This window comes from Prinia subflava, chromosome 6, assembly GCF_021018805.1.
Source record: "Prinia subflava isolate CZ2003 ecotype Zambia chromosome 6, Cam_Psub_1.2, whole genome shotgun sequence".
In the NCBI taxonomy this organism is placed as follows: domain Eukaryota; kingdom Metazoa; phylum Chordata; class Aves; order Passeriformes; family Cisticolidae; genus Prinia; species Prinia subflava.
The window spans coordinates 12,601,524-12,617,938 of NC_086252.1; the positions used below are offsets into that span (position 1 = coordinate 12,601,524).

A 16,415-nucleotide genomic window follows, 5' to 3' on the forward strand; every position below is an offset into this window, starting at 1 on the left:
CTATAACAGTCAAAAAAAATCCTGCAGGTATATCAAGTGTTCAAGGACTCAAAATTTATAAGAGAAATAATTTTGGAATGTTTTTTATTTGTTAAGTTATATTTGAAACTGCTGAGTTGCATTTCGGATCTTTCCCCCAAGCTACATTAGGTATATCAATAAATAACAAATATGGAAATCAGTATTCCCATAATAAATTGAAATCAAGAACTTTGAGATTAATATTCAATGAGGTAAAATGTGATGATACACAAATAAATGACTGGAATACTTTAAAAGTTGTGCGTAGAGCACATATTTTCTTCATTATGAGATTTTTCTACAAAGGAGAACTTTTTTCTTTGTTCCAAGACAGAAAATTAATTTATTATATTATTTGTCAATTAAATCATATCTTAAAACCTTAAAATCTTTCCAATAATTACTTCAGAAAGTAATTACTGAAAAATTGACAGCCTATCGTGCATGTACCCTGGAACTCTACAATCAGCATTGATTATATTTTTTGTCTCCAGAAATGTTTGTTCCCAGGTTCCAAATTTAACATGCTGGTCAAACGATCTCACCAATTCAATCCTTCTGAGCACAAGTAAAAAGCCCCACAAACATTTTCACTAAAACCAGAGAAGTTAAATGCTGCAAGGCAGCATTTATATACTTATTTTTCCCATCAGAAAACTTATTCTTTAAATCTAAATGATGGTGATTTTTGGGGACCAGGGAAAGGCTGGAAATGGTTTTCCTTGCAGCAATTATCACTAACTGAACATGTCCTTCATTTCAAGTTACCGTAGGTACTGCAGCTAAGGATCCTAGGAAAAGCTCACAGCTCTGCTTTGAGATTGCTCACTAGAACACAGATTTCTCTGATCTTAACTCCCAGGGCAAAATCCTGACCTTGTGAACCCAATGGTAAAACTGCCACTAGTGCAGGAGGGTAAGGAGTTCTCTCAGGTGATCCTTGGGAGACCTTTTGAAGCTTCTGCACCACCTCCTCTTTGAAATGCACTTATCTTAAGCAACATCTTAAGTCCACTCATCTCTTTGTGGGACTGAAATAGTTCAGCAGTTTCTGTCCAGTTAGTCCTCTTACCTATACATTTGTTAACAACCATTTGCATTGTTCCCTTCAGACTACAGATGGCCATATCAGAGTCTAGCACCCAAACACCACAGGATGACACTGCACATTTGTGACATGCATTTGCCATTCAGAGTTCTTTGGTCATCAAAGCAGACTTTCCCTGCAAAGAACTCTTGTATGGTCTCTTCTCTTTCACTCTGTGATTCAGAGGAAAGCCCACCTGATGCAGGTTCTCTCACAGTTTAAGTATCATCATATTTTTACCAGTCCCCTGAGGTGAGACATTGCTATCATCACAGTTTACCTTCCTGTATGTGTGTACAGGGATCTCAGCCATATCCCACCACAGGCAGCTTTCAGTACCTTCCATATTCTATTCCACAGCAAGAAGCCACTCAGTTTCTGCAGGATTCAAAGACGCCTGAAAAAGCAAGAACATCTCCATTAGTGAAAAGCTCCTTAAAAATTAAAGGCTTCCTGCAACAGTCCCAGCACTGAAGGATCTTGAGTGGACCTTAGAAGTCGAGTGCACAGCTGATGCTTTTTGCCTTCACATACTACAGCTGTCAACTCTACAGAAGGATGTCCATTCCTGAGATAAAGATTTTATATTTACAATGATGTGCTTATGTTTAGTAATTCTATATATGTGAAAAAAGTATCAGAATTTTATGTCAAACTGTATCAAAACTTCATTTGAGGGGAAAAAATCCTAACAGATTTGTCATGCAACAACAAAGTAAACTAGAGTCAACATCTTAAAACAACTGGCTTGCAGGTTAATCAAGGTGTGAACATAGATTTTCTTCCAAGTAGGAATAAGAAAGCTGTTCCAATTTTATTTAGAGCTTTTAAGTATTCAGAAACAGTCTCTACTAAAGAACAGTGGATGTGGTTTTTGGTTTTGTTTCTTTTTTTTTTTCATTCTAACCAAGAGGTTCACAAGGGATTTTGAAGGCTTTTTTAAAAAACAAGTAAAAGTCAACAGGTCACAGACATCAAGTTGCCCTCCTACTGCAAAAAATGTTAATGCTACTGGTCTACAAGAATATCAAGAATTTCCTCATTGTACCACATATAAGGCAAAGTCTTTCTATTTACTGTTACAGGATAATCAGCTACAGGGCAAACCAGTATTTTAGAGCAAAAGCATATGAAATTTTTAGCAGCTATTCTCTGGAGGGAAATTTCAAGGTGACTAGAACAGTGCTTTATATGAATAAAAATATACTTATAATTAGAACAGACTTCTTATATGATCATTTTGCATTTCTTATTCATGTTAGCAGATTGTAGAAAAGGTATAGATACTTGAAAAGGCACAAAATTATAATTGATGTTATTTTAATTCTGTATTATAAAGAAACAACACACAACATTCCATTTAGAACTAAAAAGGTACACTACTGCCTCGTTAAAAGTTTGGGCAGCTTTGGCAAGCTACTCACTAGTAAGTAGACTGAAAAAAAAAAAAAGGCACTAAAGCTGGAAGAGTTCTTAAGTTATTCCTGACTTTCACAGCAGCACTTGAAGATTATCACACAAGATGAACCAAGTGAATTTATGCAAGAATTTGAGAAGTAAAGAGGACTCAGACAAAAGGGGGAAGGGCAAGCTCTTTTTCATGGACTGTCACATTAAAATTGGCCAGCTACAGTTCTGAGTCATTCCTGTAGGAGTTTGTGACTGTGACCCTACTCTGGGTGCAGCCAGTGCTTTAGCTATGGAGCCCACCTGTGTAAGCACACTCAGTCAGACAGCTGGAGACAGCTGCCTTCCCTCAGCTGATAACCAAATCTCTCAGTTCAGCCTCCTCCAAAAGAAACATGGAAAATGCAACCTACCCCTGGCATTGCCTGCACTCACAGCAGAGAGGGGGCAGACCCTCCACAGAGTTATTTATTTCACCAGAGTGAGCTTACCTGGACCCTGGCCAGTCTCATCCTCGAGCCCACCACCACACAACTGCCTCGGCCACTGCTTCATCAAAGCAGTCTGAGATCCACATGGACCCCATCCGTTCTGCAGGTATCATTCACATGTTAGTAGGTTTTTGTACCTGGAACCTGGCACTGTTTATGCTGGCTCCCAACTAGGGGGGAGAAAACAAATCAATTTCTGTTTCTGGACCTGTCAGCGTAGCCAGTCTAGCTGACTTGCTTACTGCATTTGTGATTTTGATTTTTAAACAATAATGCCACTAAAGCTCACTTTATAAGCAGTATAAGGAGAACTACATAGGCCCTGATCTAGATGGTCTCAATTTCACTGTAGAAAGCTTTGAACTACCTTTTTAAACTCGATATAATCTTCACAGATATTCACATAAAATCTCTTTGACAGAAGAAATGAGTAATAAGGTACAAGCCACACCTCCTTAAAAAATTCAGTATGAATTAACACATAAAGCATTTATCAGAAAACATAAACAAAAACTGCATTAAGTGGGTAGGTAATCAGTAGACCTGGAAAAGGGCTTGCAGGTCCAAAAGCTTATCTATTCTCCTTCCTCCCAGTTATATCAGTCAGTCTAATAGGCCAACCTGCTATTCCCTACAGATTTTCCCCTAGAGAAACTTGGACTTACATTTTCCAACAATGTGCTGGTCATTCTCCCTACGTATATTCCTTTGTAGCTCGTGCAGATCATCTAAATTAGACTCTACCCTGTCACACTGAGGAGACAATGAAATTTTCAGTGAACTTGCAATAAGAGCCAGTCCTAAAGAAATGAGATACAACAACCACTGACTCTCAGCTGAGGAAGCAGGTTTTTCCTGATCAGGTTTGTGGATTGTAACCAGCTAGATTAAATAGAGACAGATATGAAGGATAGTGGGCAGGAAAACAGACCTTGAGATAGAGGTTTAAGCAAGTATGCTTACACTGGAAGTTGTGCATGATCCTACACAAAGCTTAGAAGGTGGAAACTTGTGTAATTCACTGCAAGGATCAAAAAGGGAACAGAAGAAGAATATTGTCTGTTTAGCCTACTTCTCTTTCTTGCATTGGGCTTGCTTCATATACTCATAACTTTTTAGAAGTGTGTATATAGTGAAGCCTTTGAATTCAAGCATACGAAATGCTTCAGTTTTGCTGCAAACTTTCTGATGCATCAGGCATTATCACCATAAGTGTAGGACAGAACTCTCAGCCTGCGAAGGGAATCTTTTTTGCTCTCACTGTTTTGCTGTGTCCATCCTGGAGCTTCACTTGGTCTCTCAAACTATTAAATTAAAGTCTACTTAGTAACAGTGGGAAGATTATTTCTACCAGTAACTGTTCAGTCCAGATCTTCAGTAAGGTGCTACTGGCAAGGCTGCAAAACCAGAGAATACAAGCTGAGGTATCAGGATCAGTTACCTCCACACAGTTTTTATATAAAGTGTTGGCAATAAAACACATCAAACTTACGAGCAATGCTTGAAAAGAAAAAAGTCTTGAGAAAATTATCTCATAAAAATAGTTATTTCTCTCCCCACACAGCTTCATCCACTTCAATCATCATTACTCAGAACTGCAGAAATTAGCAACAAAGCAAATACTTGAGTGATGGCAGAAGGGTGGGGGGGGCTTATTTATTTATGATTTTTTTTTCTTTTTTTTACAGGAAGTTCCTGGAACAAAGACTAGTCATTTCAATCTAACAAAGAACTTGTGAGTAAACAGCTACTGAAAGATTTTGCAGGATTTATGGAAGCAACAGTTCTCTACAAGAGTTGAATTAGAAGGAAGAGGAGACCATCCACAGTGAAGCAGCAGGAGAACATAACTGGGGTCCCTGTCACTCTAGCTTCATATTGAAGTCTGTTACTTTGCAATCAAAAATCGATGACTGCAGTTAGAACTGCTGTCCTGGACCTGCATATTGCATAAAGTTGTCCATAAAATTAATCATGTGCATAAGTAGTCCCACATGGTTCAGTGGGTCTCATTACGTAAGCGTTAGCAGGGGTCTTAGGTCAAGATACTGCATTCCTTAAACCCGACAGGATCCCCACTGAAGTGATTAGGAGCACTTCATTTGCCAAATAGAAAGAATTCTAAGGTATTTGTTTGAAGTGTGGTACGAATTTACTTTAGCCATAGTTCCACCTTTCTCTAATGTTTGCAGGAAAAGGTTGAGTGCAGAGGAATTATTGACCAAAGCAAATTTCAGACCCATATTCACAAGTATTTGCATCAGAAGTTTGTGCAGGCAGTACTACCACATACATTTGTCATCTGACTGAAGCATAACAAAACAACTATTCAAATTTTTGCCTCTAACACATACACTGATTCCCAAGAGCATGTGAGATTTTTGTTAGCTTTTACACATACAAAGAAATAGTTGCCCTTTCGGAACTGAAAGGTTGGACTACATTCAGTGCCAGGTAAATTATTTGGTCTGATCAGTGAGCAAGTGCTGCAACAGTGAAATGTGGTAAATTAAGCAGACATCCTGCTAAATCAGCAGCACGGGACTGAACCCTTAGTGCTATTCACTACAAATGGATCTACTGGATTATGGGTCATTAGTTCAATCACTTTTAGCAAGTACAACCAAATTGGAATGTTATTAAACATTTATCTTGGGGGCAGATTTACTAGTGAAGATAAGGAGTTTATAGAGACTCCATTAGCACTGCCTATTCCAGCATGCATTCCAGCCATAAGCACCTTTCATTCATAAAAACATCTCTGGAACCCGAAGCATCCTACAGATGTCTGCCTTTACTCGCTGGTGAGGGCACACGGCACCCTCCAGACGCTGACCAGTTACTTTCAATACACATCTTTTGACAACCTCTTGCTGCTTTCCTACTCCATGCTGTCCAGACAGCAGGGACAAATCTTTTTTAAGAAACACAAATCAAAAGCTGGATTTCCCAATATTCAGTCAGTCCTAAGGACACTGAGACACTGAGCTTGCTTCTATCAGCAGCCCGCTCAGTATTTTTTTGAAAGCCTGAAGAACTATTATATGTCTAAATTTATTTCTCCCAAGGGTTTATTTTAACTCTTAGCCCGGATCTTCATGTCTGACCCCTGTCTCCTTCTGACCCCACAGTGACTAGAGCAGGAAGGCACAAGGCAAAGAACGGGGCCTGCCTGTGAGTCCCCCGGATGACTTAGGAAAAACCAAGACAAAGAAATTCTCCCAGATCTTTTGCGGGTCTTAATCGCAGGTTTTGAAAAGGCACTCCAAACAATCTGTAACACAAAGGCACCAACAAAAGTGGCAGAAAGAGATCTCCCTTTACAAGAATGGTTTGTCAGGACAAGGACAGGGAAAGAACTTTAGAAGAGAAATTGGAACAATTTACCACATTGGCTGTAGAGAGAAATGGTTCCTACTAATGCAGCTGAAATCATCATCTACTTGCTCAGAAAAAAGGGCAGATATACAAAAGCAGTCTCCTTTCCCTCTGAGATCAGTCCGGGTTCTTTGAAAGTTTTACCTGGGCCCCTCAAGTGCCATTAAAAAGTAAGGAATTAACTAAGCAGCAGGAAAGCTTTCACCACCCTGGTCTATTGCTTCAGCCCCTGAAGACACTAACACCGTCTCTGCTACAGTTTACATTCCTCCATATGTATGGTTTCCACACAAAAAATCGAAATTATATAAATTTTTATTTAAAAGTCAAATTCCAGAAGAAAATAATCACATGAGAAAGGATGAGTTGTGAGAGTTTTGTTGCAGGTTCTGAAAAAGAATGCAGTCAAAGGCAGAGTGTAGTCAGCTACCTTTGCCTTACCCTAATTCTGATCATTTCCTCATTGCCTTGAAAGCCTTGAAAGAGGGCCTTATCCTGATTTTAAAAGCTGGGTTTAACACTATGAAAGAAGTAAGAAGCTTAACTATAATCTCAAATTCTTTGCATTGATGGGTAAGAACTGGAAAGCCAGGCAATAGAAATTGAGCCTCTTTTAGTTACGATTAAAACAACAAATCTCATTCACTATAATTGATACATGACTTACAACATCAATAATTATTTTTGTTACAAAATAATTGTGACAATGAGGTTAAACCAACACTCAAGACTATGTGTGAAGAATCTAGAGAGCCAAACTTGGCCCTGATTCTTATAGAAGTACCCATAATCTGAAAACCCCTTGTTTTCTAAGAGTGGATCTCGGGCCTTTTCATACCACTTTAAGTGGATCAAGACTCAGGCAAGCTAGATTGTTATTCCATTTCAAAGTCTCAGTCCAGTTTTTAAATAGCTACAGAAACACAGACCCTGCATCTTGGCCAATTTTGTGATATGAGGGATAGCTAGCAGAGCAAGAGAACAACCCAAAACATGTTTCCCCAGCATCAACTCTTGAAATTCCCCAAAAGGCAGCAGATTTCACTGCTGAAAAGTGCATTTTTATGGAAGGGTGTTGGCTCTGTTATCAACTGCCATGCCCTTACTAGCTCTTAAAAGTAGAACAAATGTTAGGAAAGGTTTTATGACTGAATGGGGAAAGGCAGGAGACAGACTATTAAAAAAAGGCATGGGAAGGAGTTAGCACAGAGCCAAAATAATCTTGCAGCTGCATTACATTATCCCAGTGGGAAGTTGCCAGGCTGGCAGCAAAGTTAAACTGCATTCATGAAAGGGAGGCACTGATACCACCAGCTACAACTTGCATTAAATGAGCTTCCCACACCTCAGTGCCAACCCAGCTCAGTCCGGCTTTGCAATAATTCTGCTGTTCCAGCCCTAGGCCCGTTTTACACACAGGCTGCCAGTCAATCTGAACAAGCTATACATCCAAACAAGCTATACCTCCATGTAATGATTTACAATTAAGCTTCTTTCAGACCATCATAATAAATAGTGAGGATGGTTCTATGTGAGCAACAGCTAGCAGATAGCTGCAATCTGCTTCCCACCCCAACACAGTCTGAATATAAAAGTTATTTGTCTATATCCCAGACAAACTCCCACGTTATTCATACTAATTATACTACAGTACCACAAATGTACACAATACTTTTAAAAGTACAAAACACAGACGTTTTCCTTTCAAGCTGGGAGAGTTTACCATAATCCAGGGTAACAGCTTTGGAAAGGGAATTTATAGAAGAAACTGGGGTGTGAAAAGACATCTTGGAAACGTTTCATAAGGTAAAGGAGATCAAGAAGCAGTACAATGGATAAATATCAAAAGGATAGGCTATACTTAGGGTAAGAAATGGCAGAAAGCCTGAAACCTTTTCATGTCCTTGTCAGCATAAGAGAGACCCAGGGTGCCAAGCTGAATATTTTCTTTCATCTGCAACTGTACCACCACAGCCACCCCCCAGACTTTTCAACACTGTCCAAAACCTACTGTTTCCATAAACGGAGAGAATTTGTTGAGACCTTCCCTGCTGATGGAAAAGCGAAGGCATGATGCAAACAGCAGTGTGGAACCACAGAAACATAACCAACAGATTTCCTCATTCTTTCACAGGGACGCAGGCTATGGTGTTGGTTTAAAGTTGCACAGCTCCTTCAGGTTACACAAACTCTCAGGGAGGAACAGATGTTAGAATAATAGAAATTTCTATGCCATTTAATTCAAAGCACTTTAAAAACATTAACAAAACCAAAGCCTGGGCTATAAAAGCAGATTGTAGATGGAATCACCTCACTAGCAAAATGCAGCTGCATTTGCCATGCAAAATTGCAGCTAAGGGTTCATGGTTACATTACACCCCCATCCAAAGCCTGAAAAAGGATGGCTCTGAGGCCACATTCAGGAGTAATAACATTTATTACTTGCAATTATGAGAACTATTTCTAATAATTCAGATATGAAATACAATTCATAGTACATCATGGCTCTGAAACTCTTTTGGTCATCTTCACAGAAAACTCTACAATCTTTAGAGAGAGCTGACAAGACGAAAAGAATATGCACCATTTATGTGAGTGAGAGGAATGAGAAAGACTCTAGTCCTCTTCCTCCACAGTGCACCTTATCATATAATACTATCATGCAGCTGCAGAGCTTTATCTGTCACCAGAATAATAATATTTAGTACTATCAGAATGTAAAGAAAATACAGAATCCAGTTTATGCAGTCTAGATACATGGTTACTATTCTTAGGGGGAACCAAGTCCAAAGAAGAGGATGCATCTTTAAGACTCCTCACATTGACCCCCAGGCCTCAGTTGAGCACTGTTCTTGGTGTTTCTGATCTTTGAACAGTCCAGTAAATAGGCCAGAGTTAACTCATCAGTGCATGTGAGTGAATCAGTGTTTGCTTATAGTTTTGCACTGTCTCTAAACTCAAGTAGGTATTGCATCACACTGGCTTACATTAAATGGTTTTTCTGCAGGTCTTTGAATATAAAAAGAGGGTTTTTTTAATTAATAGATTATTCCAGAGCACAGTTTCATGAAAGTGGGACCATACTGTAAATACAGAAGACAGGGAGTCCTTCAGCTGTAATGAAAGAAACAACATGGAGACACTTTAGTGTAGATTTCTGTAATATATTGGGTCTACTGCCCTTTATGGGGCAAATGTAGATACATTTCTTTGTTTTCACCTTCTATTCCAACAAAAAATCCCCACAAAGACACAGAACTACCTAGGCAAAAGACAAAGATTTTTCTTAAGAACCACTAGGAAATATTTATTTACAAAGAAGGTCCATAGTTGTTTTGCTTTTATCTTCTTATTTCCCTCAACAACTTTAGCATCTACAACAGAAATTAGTATCTCCTTTTGCTAGGTTCCACGTGGAAACACAGATTCCCTCTCAAAACCAACCAGCCACAACAGAGTACTGGGGGGAGAAGCTTTTGAAAAAAGACATCTGTATTTGTAGAGATCTGTAAATTAAGATATCACTCATCTGATACACTGTAGGTCAACTCTTCCTTTCTTTAATGTTCCCTTTTCACCAACTGAAATCACAAGGCATGAAGTCAATAGATATTTAAGCTATTTAAATAGCACCAAGGATAAAGGTCATGCCTCTGATGTGATTTATCTTCACAGGAACCCTACCAAATCTTGGAAACCACGGCCTTGGAGATAGGAGATTCTGGAGGCTGTATAGATAAGGGGCTGGTGTATTCAAACTACAGATAGCTTTTTCCAGAGTGTATTTAAATAGCTTAGAGCAAGGTCTTAGTAAAAACAAACTAACAAAAAACCCCCAAACCTTCCAACAATGTGATATAGTCTGGCAAATGCCCATGAAGTTGTAAAGAATTGCTTTCACCTGTACTGGCTGAGAGGCTGCTGTTTTCCCAAGTATTACACAGCAAAGGAAATCAGCAGCCAGGTCTTCCAGCAACTGCTGCTTCACGGCAGCTGCAAGGTAGCCCAGCAAAACAAACAAACAAAAACGTACAAAATAATAATAAGAGTAGTAGCAGTAATAAAAATCTTCCAACTGAGTAGCAAACCAAATCACTCAGAGGTCAGTCAAACATAAGAACTGATGCCAGTGAGAAAAGGGAGAAGGGAAAGCCTGGAGTTCCCCATAAATATCTCAGGACACCAGTTCCTGAAGAGCTAGCAGAAATAGGCAACTCCAGTGCCACAACTGCACAGCAGCATGTAAACATACCAGCAGTTAAATTGGTAAATATTTTTAAAAAGTAGTGAAACCAAATAAACAGAGAGGAAAGTCAATATGTCCCTGAACTTCTGTGCACATCACTGTACACATGTGAAAAAACTGCTCACATGACTTTTTAAAGTTTGGCTAGTCCTGTGAATTCTGCTACAAGAAGTCTCATTTTTGTTTCAAATTTTCTCTGTGAAACAGAGCTCTAGCTTGTGTAATAGACAGCAATAGCACAATTAAAAAATTCCACCTGAGGCTAACTCTGTTCAGCAACCAGAGAGGAAGAGGACTAATTAAAACCATGTTCTCTAAAATCAGAAGTGGTTAGCTGCACATACCAAATAGAACATAGTATCTGTCACAGGCAACTGACCTCAAAACAGGGGAGGGAGCAGGGGAGGTGAATGTAGTTACAACAAAACACACAGTCTGAAGGAAAAAGTGATTTAAGAGCTACTAGAATCACTGGTATGTGTGCTTGGGTGAAAAGAACAGCAGATGTGGAGCTAAAGTAGATACTGAGGGCACATTCATGCAATCCTGGCAGAGATAAACCTGATGATATAATTGGGAGTTCTGCCTATTTTCTTTGAGATCGGTGTCTCAGTAATTTATTAAGCTCTCTTAACCTGTAAGTCCAGATAGGAAGGATTCCAGATTAATTAACTACAAGTTTAGACCTGCAAAGGAGAATTCTGCATTTCAGAGACCACCTTACACCCATGCAGGAGGGAAGGTATCTTTTGAGAACAAACATGGGGGCCATTACTGACCAATTTTGAAATTTTCCCTGCATTGTTTAAATCTCTATAGACTGCAGCAAGTACCAGTTTTGCTTCTATGGCAGTCAGAATGCTCTTGAATCATTAATATGGGAATAACAGCATTGCTATTACTCCCAGACATTTCTTTCTTCACTTTTCAATGTTTTCTCTGTGCTATCTGTCATGACCTTGTTCTCTCATTTTCCTTTTCATTAACAATTATTATTCAAGGGAAGAAATGTAGCACAGACTAAGAATTCATTCAGCATGAATGGACAGAGACATTTGATCTAGTGACTCCAGCAGAGGATCAGGAGCCAGGCTGCTTGCAAGACCCAGCCTGACAGTCTCCCTCTTGGTCTTTGTGCAAGTCATTTAAGGTCAAGGTCAGACACAAGTTCAGTAAGGGGTCAATTCCTTTGACTAAAAGAAAGAGTTAACTACACTAACACTGATGCTCCTACCTGTAGCTATGCTGTCCTCGCATGAAGAGCAGATACTACCTTTAGGTTTATCCTCACCATAGTTACAACACAGGAGATCATGAGCTCAAATATTTTGTGATCACATGAATGCATAGCATGGCTTTAAAAACACCACAGGCAGAGAAAACTGTGTGCGCTTCATCAGCTGGTCAAGGCACAATTTGACTTGGATGAGAACCTTCTCCCAGCATGACTGAAATAAAGGAGGTGGCTTTTTTCTCATCTGCTCTAGCTGCAAACTTGTGTGTTTGCAAACATCACACAAACCAGTCCCCAGCAATAACTAGTGCTGACTGTTTCACCACAGTCATCCCAAGAAGGCATCTTACTGTGGTTCTTATCCAAGTCACATTTCCTCTCTTTCAGTCTTACGGTGTTGGGAGTAAGAAGGAACCCCCACAGAAAGGTGCTCTGCAGTCAATAGCATGTGTGGACTCCAGGTACCGTTCCCCAGTGAGGATCTCAGCCTTCCCATCACATTACTAGATCTTCTCTGCACACACAGATGACAAAGCAGCAATGCTGCTTTCAGCCTGCTTTAGTCCTCCAACTGAATGGAGTAATTTGCACTTGTTTAACAACAGAGTTGGGAAAAAGGCAATAATTCACTTTAGCATTAATGTGTTTGTGTTTCTTTTTAGCATATAGAAGAGCAGAACCTGACAAAGTAGATCCTTCTCAAGAAACAAGAGTTAAAAATAAGTTGTGTGAAATTTAGCCTAATTCATATGGTACCATTTGTTAGGTGCATGGACCTATGACTTATTTCTCCCTCGTTTTTCTTCTAGGAAACAGGAGTAATAATGCTGAATTCAGAGAGCCTCAAAATCAGGATTGTCTCTCTCTGGGAGTTTCAGATTAATGCAGGATAAAGAGATTAAGTCGGACTTCGGTTCTCTGCTGCATTCCTCTGACATACCATGGATACCTGAGGCAGAATAACAAGGTAGCATCAATTCTGTGAAAGGTGCAAGATTCTTCATCAGTTCCTAATGTTCATATGCAAAATGGTACATTTTCAAACTAATAAGGGTGAAGGAATTTACTTCATAAGGTGAATAGATCGAGTATGAATTAGACTGCATTAGCAAGATTTTTGTCTCCTATTCCCCTTTTCCCCAAAAATAGAAATTATCTTGAGAGTCCTTGCTGCTACTTTTCTTTCCAGGTTAAGAGAAAAAACAAACAACGTCCCATCTTTCGAAGCTTCACCAACAGTGAAGGTTTTTTGCCAAATTCTCACTGCAAGACCTGTGAGCAAACTGAGGGTTCTCCAGGTGCCTTACACCTTCCACCAACAGTTTCAAAACACAGAAACTTCAGCACTACCACAAAAAAACCAAACAAAAACCTGCAGATTAGTCCCTGTGTGTCCATCCTCCCTCCTTTATTCCTCTTCCATATTCTCACTCTGATATTGCCTCATCAATATATGCCAGCAAAAGCATTTATTTGAATGGATTTGAGCTTAAATCTAACCAAGTGAAAAAGTACAGCAAACCTCAAGTAAAGCTCAATGTAATTCACTAAAAAGCCATACATACCTTTTGGCTGGGCAAAGGGCATAGTATTTTAGTGTCAGCTGCAAAATGTTAATGAAAATAACTCTTTCAAGGAGTTATACTGGAACCCTCTGATCTAAACTGCTACATACTCAAAGCTTTACTGAGAACTGAAATACAGGGACTTTTGAAAACATACAATTTTTCTTCCTTCTAAAAAAGTAAGCAGAATCACACTTATCTTCCTGGACCAAGTCAGAACCCCACTGAACATCATCCTTAGTACTAGGTGAGAGGAGGAAGTTTGGGTACAAGTTCAGAGGGCATTGGCTATTTGGCATTCACTCACCACACAGGAATTAAGCAGAATGTGATTTATTTTATTTTCAAAGCTGAATGAACTGCCATAGAGAAAGGCACAATTACTGTGTGCTAAAAATATCCAAACACAGGGGGACCACAGAGGAGTTGGTGCACTGTAAATTCATATTCCAACATATTGCACACTAACTTTCCTGTACAGACAAGCCCTTAGACTAATAGGCACCTGGGAGTCTTCAAGTCTGAGTGCCCAATAAATAAAAGGCTATTTTATTTTATTTTTTTACCAGTACTCTGGAACCAAGCTCTGATGTCCCTACTCAGACAATACTTCCATTGAAATCAAGCCTTGGTCTATTATTAAATACTATTCCTTTTACAGCTGCAAGCTTTCCAGGTTAGAGGAGAGGGATTTCGTATCAAGTCAAATCATTAATCTCTGTCCAAAGGGAATTGTGCAGGCATTTATTTTGATTTTATATAGGTACCTTGATACTGCTTGATTCAACAGACTTGTGCCGATGCCTACTGAAGTAACTGCCTGCATATCCACCAATTTCCAACTCAGATAAACAGAGAACAAAAACAAAGCAAAACAAACAAAAAATTTTCAAAGTTAATCTCCTTCTAAAAACTGTTCCAGACTCAGATTTCTTTTGGACAAAGTCAAGGATTATGTTTGAAACCCATTAACACAGCTTTCAGTTCTACTTTCCCAAGCTATAAGAACACAGTGAACACTCAGAGCAGAAAATGGTTGTGTGTTTGAAGGCTTCACTGCACTGAGTTCAAAGTACCTTGAGGCTCAGTTGTGTGAGCTGCTCCTCCAACCACAGCAATCCCCCATACTGACAGACAAGCTTGAGTAGAGCCCACTGAACTCAGTGAAACACTGCTAGACAAGAAGTTAACTCACTGCCAGAAGTTCACAACCTGAGTTATCAATTTCCCAATCCAGTGAGCAGTCCTGTTTCAGCAAACCTGGCTACCCATAGCCAGGCAGTACCTGGAATTCTCTGCAATTCTGCACAGCTGCAGGGAAGTGAGTGCAGAGGTAAGGCTTAGGCTAACAAGGCAGACCTATCCAGCATTTGAGTGTTAGCTCTAGCTGTGAGAAGCTGCTCAGATTATGACACAAGGACTCCGTGAGCTACCTCGCCAGCACACAAAGGAAACAATCACATCCCTGTTACTTTAACTTCCTGCTATACTTTCTGCTTTTTTAGAATGATGGGTCTATGACAAACATTTTCCTTCCAGTCAGTTCACTCATTTATAGTGGTGTTCATGGTAAGTTTGACAGCTTTATCTTTTCTCAGCTACTTACAGATGTGACTCCACTACTTTGAAGTCAACTTGGATTTGGTTGGAATGAAGTGCAGACATCAGTGACTCAGGCTTAGCATGTCACCTGCATTTGTTATCTTGCAGTAGACAATTTAATCAATTATAGTTTTTTTGCCTAGGCACCAGAACAAGACAAAAACGCTGATCAGCATTTCACGGGGTTGTTTCTTCACTGCTAGCAGGCCATTTAACATCTGATAGACCATATAAAAAGGTCTTCCCAGGGGCTTGGAGTGTTTGGGCTGTTCTTTTATAGTGCAGAAGGTCATTAATGAGCAAGCAAAAGCAATGTGGAAATAGCTAGACCAGTCTTGTTGAGTTAATAAAAAACTGTCATTCTGCTTCAGTACCTTCTCATTAAGCCTAGCAGTGCTCACGTCTAAGGAGACTGATGGTACAAATCTATTTTAATGCTCAATTTAATTCCTCAAGGCTTGAATCAAAGAAAGTTTAGCCCTCCCTTTTTTCCCTTATCTCTTCAGCAATTTCTGAGAAAAAAAAACCCACATTATTTTCTTTTACAAATGCAGCTCAAAAGCTGAAACTCATATTTTTTAAAAGAGCTAGACGTACCTTTTCTGAACAGAACAGTCACCACAAAACAAATTTTGTCTTCTTGTTCTCTGTAAAGATAGACACCATGTTATCATCCCATGTACATTTTGTACATAGACAGAGTAGAGTCTTAAAATAGCTTAGTTGTTGGGTTTAAGTGTCACACATAAATTAAATTCTCCATTGCTTAAATAGGATCAAGGAACAGATACCACCTGTAACTGAGTAAGGGTTTGTCATGCAATGTTAACAATGAAATCAGAAAGCCACTTCTTGCTAAGAACAAGAAAAGCTTTATGAACTCCTCAACTACTCTCCTATGCCCCACCTAATTTGGGTGCTCTGACTAGAATCTTAACTGCATTCACCTGCCTTTGTTGTTACCTTCTGCAGAGGATCAGTTACCTGCTGTTCAGAGCTTTTGTTGCCAGATCCATTTTCTCTTAAGCAGCTTTTACTGCTGGGATAACTATTCCAGTGAACTGACTGAGTAGAAGCTCAGCATTACCCAGATGCTAAGGAAATGCTGCTCAAATGCTTCAAGTTATGCAACAGTGATCTTCATGTGATGCTGAGGCTCCCCTCAGCCTTGTCAAACAGTTCAGTTAAGTGAAGATGCGGGTAAAACAGCCTTGCTGTCCAGTTGCTGATGCTTGGTCACTGCAGGCTCAGTCTCTTCCTACCACCACCTCAGATCAGGCACAGAAAGCCACACTGGCACCCATGCAGCATTCAGTAACTTAGGCCTAGCTTCAGGCTTATAGAAGTCCAAGAGAAGCGGGAAGGGACCGATTAGAGAAGTTAA

The 16,415-nt window shown here is 39.6% G+C and overlaps 1 long non-coding RNA gene across 3 annotated transcripts in view; it reads right to left on the reverse strand.

Annotated features, from left to right (window-relative positions):
- LOC134552039 (uncharacterized) overlaps positions 1-8,514 on the reverse strand; it is a 131,912-nt gene extending 123,398 nt beyond the window's left edge. Inside the window, exons 1-2 of one of the 3 annotated variants that reach the window (XR_010080747.1) lie at positions 8,396-8,514; positions 1,389-1,505 (exon numbers count right to left, since the gene is read on the reverse strand). This is a non-coding gene — a long non-coding RNA (uncharacterized LOC134552039). The remainder of the gene's footprint in view (positions 1-1,388; positions 1,506-8,395) is intronic. The other 2 variants (XR_010080746.1, XR_010080748.1) reach the window with 2 other exon arrangements.
- Positions 8,515-16,415: the final 7,901 nt, after the last annotated feature.